This window comes from Protobothrops mucrosquamatus, unplaced genomic scaffold (genome assembly GCF_001527695.2).
Source record: "Protobothrops mucrosquamatus isolate PMUCROS unplaced genomic scaffold, P.Mucros_1.0 scaffold1463, whole genome shotgun sequence".
NCBI classification, from domain to species: Eukaryota; Metazoa; Chordata; class Lepidosauria; order Squamata; family Viperidae; genus Protobothrops; species Protobothrops mucrosquamatus.
The window spans coordinates 110,049-119,086 of NW_015387641.1; positions in this window are offsets into that span (position 1 = coordinate 110,049).

Sequence of the window (9,038 nt, forward strand, 5' to 3'; positions counted from 1 at the left end):
GGTTTTTTCTCTCTCGTCTTCTTTTAATCAAACCCAACGAGAACAACCAGGCATCAAAAGGCAGCATTTTTCTACTTTTGTACTTTCCGTAGCGATAGTCCCACAAAAAGAGTTTCACCCTCCTTTCCCTAACTGGTTAAAGACTCCGTGGCGTTTGCTGTTGGAATGGAAGGGGTGTCATTAGTACATTGGAGAGAAAAGAGTAGATTTAATGGCAAGTCAAAACTAGAAGTAATAGAAAGCACTGCCTGGATTGCCCGAATATGTGCAAATTGCATTTCTTGGAAATGCCCTGGGTTCATTTTCAATCTCCCTGCCGTGTATACGAAATGGAGACTTTTACGAGGTCTTTCCTTGACATTACCTTCACTTAATTCTGGCAGCCATAAATGTGTTAATTCAAACAGTTATTTCTTCCACCCGTTCAAAACTGAAGGAGGGTCTCCAGAGTGGCGTTGGGAGAAAGGCAGATTGAACGATCAAGAAAGGAGGAGGCTGCTGATGGTGGCAGTGTTTGATTTTCAGATCTGAACGGAGGGTGTTTCGGCTGTTCGATTCTCCATCAGATCCAACGGAATCGCTCAATCAAATCAATCTAGATCACCTCGTTGTAATGGAGATGGACTTAAGAGTTTGATTGAGGGATCCGGTTCAAGTTGCGTGACTGTTCCAAACAGAATTGGAGGAACTGATCTAGAGTGGAGAAGAACGACCTTGTATAAACATCCAGTGGACACTGATGGTGTTGCCTAGCCTGATCATGAAACATCTGTAGGAAAACAAGCGTAGGTTGTTTTCCCCAACCAACTTCAAATCAACCCACAGCCAATCCCGGGAAGCCCAAGAATACAAAAACTCAACCTATCCCAAGAACCTCAAGGACCAACCTCAAGAAGAACCAACCTCAAAAACCTCAAGAACTACCACAAGAACCTCAAGAACCTCAAGAACTCCAAGAACAAACTCAACAACCTCAAGAAGAACCAACCTCAAAACCTCAAGAACCACCAGAAGAACCTCAAGAACAAACTCCAACAACCTCAAGAAGAACCAACCTCAAAAACCTCAAGAACCATCAGAAGAACATCTAGAACCTCAAGAACTCCAAGAACAAACTCCAACAACCTCAAGAAGAACCAATCTCAAGAACCTGGAGAACCCTCAGAAGCACCAACCTAAGAATCCCAAGAATGTATGATCTACTCCAAGGGCTTCCTTCCCACTCCCCCAGATGTCACCAAGGTCCTCCTCTCCTTTCCAAGGTTGCTTGATGGGCACCATAAGCAATTCTTTCTGACACTGGAGGTTTTGACTTGCTCCTTTCAGTTGGACATCGCAGCTTAAGCACCCTCGTTGGAAGCGTCCTTCTCCTCCTCTTTTCCTTACGTGGGGCTACCTGGTCCTAAGTCGAGCCTTCTGGCTCAACGTGCTCTTCTCCTGCAAGCGGGGGGGGGGGGGCTCTAAAACAAACAGTGACTTGCAAGTCTCCTGTAATTTTCATTTTAGCAAGGGCCCACGGGGGTCTAGACGCGGCCTTGGGCTCTTGGTGGGGACACAGACGATGCTAAAAGCTGGTGTTTTGCTTTGAAGCAGTAGAAATCTTCCCTGCATTAGGTTCTTTAATTAAAATCTTCCTTAAAAGAAACGAAAGGAATTCAGTTGGGGGTAAAGCGAGAGAGCGCTGGGGGGGACATTGTCAGTTCCTAGCGTAAGAATTGGGGAGCTGTAGAAGCTGATTCAACTGCCACCCTCCTCCTCCTCCTCCTCCTCCCTCTCTGCCTATCCTTAAAACTCAACCCTGTTGAGTTTACATCAGCCCTGCTCCATCTTGGCAGGGATAATAATTATGCAAATATGGGGATAGACTTTAATAGTCAGTCCATCTGCTTCAGTCTTTTATTATAGAGAAGTGTGAAGGCAGTTGCCATGCAATGCACTCCAGTACACGGAACGCAAGCGAGTTACAAGACAAGAGAAAGACAATATTTTTTTTATGGGTGTTTTGCATTCAGCATTTGCCTTCCCTCCCCTGGATTTTTGCTGTGGGGAGAGCGGGGGTGGGCGGGGTGGGGGGGGAAAGGGTTTCAATCATCGCCTAAAAATAAAAAAATTGCGTAATCCAAGGCCCCATCCAACCAACACAGGCTGAGGGACCAATCTTTTTCCCTTGTGTCCTCGGGAATGAAGGAGCCGGATCTTTTGATGGATAAAGTTTTAAGACAATGCGGTGTAGAGCAGGGGTCTTCAGACTTGGCCCTTTGGTGACTTGTGGACTTCAACTCCCAGAATTCCTCAGCCAGGCATGGACCATATAAGCCAGGGGTCTTCAAACTTGGCCCTTTGGTGACTTGTGGACTTCAACTCCCAGAATTCCTCAGCCAGGCATGGACTATATAAGCCAGGGGTCTTCAAACTTGGCCCTTTGGTGACTTGTGGACTTCAGCTCCTAGAATTCCTCAGCCAGGCATGGACCATATAAGCCAGGGGTCTTCAAACTTGGCCCTTTGGTGACTTGTGGACTTCAACTCCCAGAATTCCTCAGCCAGGCATGGACCATATAAGCCAGGGGGTCTTCAAACTTGGCCCTTTGGTGACTTGTGGACTTCAACTCCCAGAATTCCTCAGCCAGGCACGCTGGCTGAGGAATTCTGGGAGTTGAAGTCCACAAGTCATCAAAGGGCCAAGTTTGAAGACCCCTGTCCTAAACTTTCTTAAGATTGAGGAACTGGATTCAACTAGGATGGTTTACTTCTTCACATCTCACCCTAAGTCAGGGGTCTTCAGACTTGGCCCTTTTGTGACTTGTGGACTTCAACTCCCAGAATTCCTCAGCCAGCGTGCCTGGCTGAGGAATTCTGGGAGTTGAAGTCCACAAGTCATCAAAGGGCCAAGTTTGAAGACCCCTGGCTTAGAACCATGGCAATTTTCAACCTGTGGATGGTGCTGGAACGAAAAACATATCTGAACATATTTGATGCCTGAGATTTATTTTTATTTTATTTGCACAGTACTGAATTCGAGTCTCTATGTACAGGTGTGCACGTGTCTGCCTTGCGTTCCCCACACACTCCTTCCTGTGCGTGCTTCCAAACGCAGGTGTCCCTCGGCTCCAACTGAGGACAATAAAAAAAAAAAAATTCGGCTGCGTTATTGTAGAGCATGCTCAAAAAGGGCGACGTGAAGGAATAAATGCTACAGTTTGATGTGGGAAAGAAATCCTCAGCTCACCTGACAAGGCGAAGATGGGTTTTTGTGTTGTTTTTTTCCCCAGCCCCTTCTTGCTTCCTCTCCCTCCCGTATTATTACACCAAAATAAACACTTCAGATTTTATAAGCCAAAGATCTATTCAGCAGTAAGAAGACAGGGAAGTACCCGTCATAACAAATACACACATAATCTCCTTTCAGCCCTGCCTCGTTTCTGAAATAATAATAATAATAATAATAATAATAATAATAATAATAATAATAATAATAATAATAATAATAATAATAATAATAATAATAATAATAATAGGAGCAATAATGAACCGCTGTCTATTCTGCTCCTTTTCAAAGGATAATCCAAAAGGAGATGAGTAAAAAGGAATGTGGGGGATTTAATGGGAGGGAATATTGGTTATCTACCACACTTAAAAGAGGAGTCAAAAAGGAGAAGAAGTCCTCAAAGACCCACTAGATTATTTTGTGCAGGGACTCCTCTATTTATGACCACCATTGGGCCCAAATATTTATGTCGCTGAGCAAGACACTGGCTAAGTGAGTTTTGCCCCGTTTTACAACATTTCTTGCCACCGTTGTTAAGGCTGAAAAAATGGCCATAAGTCTCTTTTTATGTGGATTTAATATAGATAAACGTTAGAGCTGTGAAAAATTAGGTGTTCGGTCCATCGGTCCAGCTTGGATCTTGCCCACCGTGGGCTATGAAATGAGAAGGCTTTTGATCAGATTACAAATTCACCAATTCCTGAGTTGGTCTCATCAGGCAAAACTCAGTTTGTGCTTCAAAAAGTGGCTTGCCGCCAAGAGAAACATGGATTAAGTAGATGCCTTCCAGTGGGCTGGATTTCGGTTTTTCTGCTTATGGGCATCGTACTGTCATAATGTGTCATCAGATATGACACACGCTCGTAGTCATACATCCCCTTACACACTTGTGTCTGACTTCATGGTGCAGGTTGCATCCGTGCTTCATTTGCCCAGTGATGTAATGGAACATATGTTATGGTCTATGACCTCAACGTGGATTGTTATAGATGCCACTAATTCATAGACCAAGATTTGCCATCGGGTGTGGTGGCACCAACACTTGTGTCTATGGAGATTCTCAGTCATCCAGGTCCATGGTTGTCCCAAAAGTGCTTTTTCCAAGAGGCAACTGGACTTTCTTGTTTTTTCTTTGAAGACGTCTCGCTTCTCATCCAAGATGCTTCTTCAGCTCTGACTGGATGGTGGGGAGTGGAAGGATTTATACTCCTTGCAGACAGCTGGTCGTTTGCCTTCTTTTAGAGCAGGGGTCTTCAAACGTGGCCCTTTGATGACTTGTGGACTTCAACTCCCAGAATTCCTCAACCAGGCACGTGTTTTAGAGAGTCATTGAGGCCACTTGGAGGTTTGTCTGTGTCCGAATGTGTCGCAATAAACCGCCAAGTAGCCTCAATGACTCTCAGGATGAGTACTAATGACCCGATGACTGCAAGGAATATAAATCCTTCCATTCTCCATCGTACGGGTAAGGACCGATTGTAAGCACTTTTTTCAGTGCTATGATAGCTCTGAACCATCGCTAAACACACAGTTATAAGTCAAGGACTACCTGTACAGTTTGCAAACCAGGGTTTATAGTTTTGCAGTGTTATGAGAACACAGCCATTTTTTGTCCTTGATTGGCTAAAGGGTGGCTCCACCCACCAGAGCATCACAAATATCTTAGGACTTCTCGTCCTAGCTTGGAGAAAAGAAAGAATCCTGCAATTCTCACGAAGGAATCTTGTTTGAGAATAAGTAAAGAATTTCCTGCAAAAAAAAAACCCCCAACAACACCACGCTGAAATTTCCAGAGGTTGTTTTCGGTATCTGAAGCTAGAATTTGTCTTTCCAAGAATAAATTAAAGCAACGGGCTACTTAGTATTCAGCCTGGGCACGGAGGAAGGTCACTCTTTATCATTCTGATCTGGCAGATCGACTAGGTCTCAATCTGTCCAGAAGCCACACACACACACCCCCAAACAGTTGCTCCATAAGCAATATTGGATACCTTCTCCCTGAGGAATCGCTAAGTATTCCATCTATTCCAGCAATTTGTGGAGGAAGGCAGTAGAGGTAGCCCTGGAGACAGAACCGTGTAGACTTCTTTCAAGTTCTCTTACCGGGCAATGAATGATTGAGGGAACTAGGTAAGTCTAGTCTAATGAAGAGAAGGTCTAGGGGGTGACAAGATAGCTGTTTTCCAATATTTGAGGGGCTGTCACAGAGAAGAGGGGGTCCACCTATTCTCCAAAGTACCTGAAGGCAGGGCAAGAAGCAACAGGTATAAGATCGTTAAAGAGAGAAGCTACCTAGAATTAAGGAGAAACCTCCTAACAGCGAGGACAATCAACCAGTGGAATGGAAGTTGCCTCCAGGAGTTGTGGGTGCTCCATCACTGGAGGTTTGTAAGAAGAGATTGGACAGTCACTTGACTGAAACGGTATAGGGTGTCCTCCTTGAGCAGGGGGTTGGACTAGAAGATCTCCAAGGATCCCTTCCAACCCTATTATTCTATGTTCTCTTCAGATGTATTCAACCACATCGGTCTAGGGCAGGGGTAGGCAACCTTGGCTCTTTCATGACTCGTGGACTTCAACTCCCAGAATTCCTGAGCCAGCCACGCTGAGGGGAAAGGGAGAGGTTTCCAAGCTGAGCCATGCTGGTTCAGGAATTCTGGAAGTTGAAGTCCACGAGTCATAAAAGAGCCAAGGTTGCCTCTACCCCCGCCCTAGACCTATGTGGTAGAAGCCACCAGGAGGACACCAGATTGCAGAAGATCAGTTTGACCAGGCTGGAGGCAGTTCTCCCGGATTTCGGAAACTAATCCTGCTCAGTCCATCTTGGAGATGACAAGGATGGCAGGGATGGAAGGTAGGATTTCCACTTGAGGGACAGTTCCGTTCGCACCTCTGTCAGAAACGATCTGAAAGTAGGAGAGGAGATACCTGGAAGGCGGTGAAGAAGAACATCCGGATCTAATCTGGGTCAGTCACTGGGACCAGATGCTTATTCTTCCAAGCTTTTGGACTTGTGCTGGAGCCCATCCCCAAGGAACTTCTCTCTCTCCAACATCTCAGCAGAAAATGAGATCAACTGTAGAATAATAGGCTTGGCAAAACCGCTCCACTTCTTCATTTCAAGATCTTGATATTTATGGCTGATCTTATTAGCTGGAGAGCCCCCCTATTATGGTACTACAAATCCCAGCAGCCCCAAGGAGGAGGGACGGTGGGAGTTGTAATTCCTGCCGCTGATCCCACGTTGATCCATTTTTAGCCAAATGGTGTAATGTCTGCAGCTCTCGGTGGGTGATATGGCAATTTAATTGCAAAGTGATTGTATTTTATAGTCAGGGCTGGTGCTGCTGGATTTTAATGCGAGGGTAGTTTATGACATTATTTCATGGTTTCATTCCGCAGCCTTGTTTTAAATTGATGGACGTTGCCAAGAAGGGAATAGTGGGGAGAATAAGAATGATAACAATCACCATAGCGCGGACCGAGTCATGTTTGGGTCACAGCAGAGAGATTAACAATAAAATTATGCTGTTTAATCAATAAAACGGCAGCCTGCTTCCCACCTCGACAACTATTTTCTGATCCGGTTGATCAGTCAGTCATTGATGGATCCGTTTCGATTTCTTTTAAGCAGCCGGTAGATGCTTTTGACTTATTTATTGTACAGGTCGCCCTCGACTTACGACGGTTTGTTTAGCAACTCTTGGAAGTTACGACGGTGCTGGAAAAAGTGACTTACGACTGGTCCTCATACTTACAACTGTTGCAGCATCCCCATGGTCACGTGACCAAAATTTGGGCACTTGGCAAGTGGAATGTATTTATGATGGTTGCCGCTTGTCTCTGTCTTTCTATCCAACCATCCATCCATCTATCCATCTCTCTCTCATCTATCTATCTATCTATCTATCTATCTATCTATCTATCTATCTATCTATCTATCTATCTATCTATCTATCTATCTATCTATCTATCTATCTACTCTGTATCCATATATCTCTATTTATCCATCTATATGCATCCATGTCTCTTTCTCACTCTATATCTGTCTGTCTATCATTCTATCTATCATTCTATCTTCTCTCTATCCATCCATCTCTATTTATCCATCTCTATGCATCCATGTCTCTCTTTCTCATTCTATATCTTTCTTTCTTTTCTTCTTTCTTTCTTTCTATCTATCTATCTATCATCTTTCTATCCATCCATCCATCCATCTCTATTTATCCATCTATATCCATCCATGTCTCTTTATATCTATCTATCTGTCTGTCTGCCTGCCTGCCTGCCTGCCTGCCTGCCTGCCTGCCTGCCTGCCTGCCTGCCTGCCTGCCTGCCTGCCTGCCTGCCTGCCTGCCTGCCTGCCTGCCTGCCTGCCTATCTATCTATCTATCTATCTATCTATCTATCTATCTATCTATCTATCTATCTATCTATCATTCTATCTATCATTCTATCTATCATTCTATCATCAATCTCTATCCATCCATCTATCTCTATTTATTCATTTCTCTCTCTCTCTCCCTCCCTCTCTCTCTCTCCTCCTTTGTTTACAGGAGCATTGATCAGCCTTTTGAGATAGTCCAGGCCAAGAAAACACCACAGGGATTCCAGGAATATTACTTTATAGTGATACTAATAGCAGACTCTTGAAAGCCTGCAAAACCGAGGCAGGGATCTTTTTCATTTCTTCCTCCTGCTTCCTCCTGTCTCTGTTGTGTGCAGCCTCTTTTCCCAGTCCTTCCTCAAAGTTCATTCATACCTTCCCCAAGGTCAGCTTTGCCTTTTGGCCCCCTTCGTTGTGAACTGGGCTGCTGTATAGGAGCACTGGGGGGGGACTTGTAATGGTATAGGCCCCCCTCGCCTGATTCATTTAGTGTCCATTCCCCCATCTGACAGATCTGTAACTGCTGAACGGTGGTGGAGTTGGAGGAGACCAAGGAAGTCGTAATAGACTCAAGGTGCTTAGGTCGGCCTTTCTCAACTTTGGCAACTTTAACATAGGTGGACTTCCAGAATTCCCTATGAAATCAACTCTCACAAGTTCCCCAACTGGGAAGTAAATTGTTTTGAGTCTGGCGGTCAACATAGAAAATGGTGTTGGGAGGGGGGAAGTGAGGGAGGGAGGAAGAATGAAGGAGGGAAGCAACAGAGAGAAGGAAGGAAGGAAGGAAGGAAGGAAATGAGAGAGAGAAAGAGGATGGATGGATGGATGGATGGAAGGAAGGAAGGAAGGAAGGAAGGAAGGAAGGAAGGAGAATGAGAGAGGAAGGAAGGAAGGAAGGAAGAATGAAGGAGGGAAGCAACAGAGAGAAGGAAGGAAGGAAGAAAGAAAGAAAGGAAATGAGAGGATGGATGGATGGAAGGAAGGAGGATGGATGGATGGAAGGAAGGATGGATGGAAGGAAGGAGAAAAGGAGAATGAGAGAGGAAGGAAGGAAGGAAGGAGGGAGAAGGAAGGAGGGAAGCAGCAGACAGAAGGAGGGAGGGCGGGAGGGAGGGAAGAAAAAAGGAAAACTGAGATAGAAAGAGAAAAATGGTGAGATGGAGGGAAGGAAGAAGAAAGGAGGGAGGGAGGAAAGGAAGAGAGGAAAGGAACGGAGAGAAGGAAGGGAAAGAAAGAAAGGAAGGAAGGAAGGAAGGAGAATGAGAGAGGAAGGAAGGAAGGAAGGAAGAATGAAGGAGGGAAGCAACAGAGAGAAGGAAGGAAGAAAGAAAGAAAGAAAGAAAGAAAGGAAATGAGAGAGAGAAAGAGGATGGATGGATGGAAG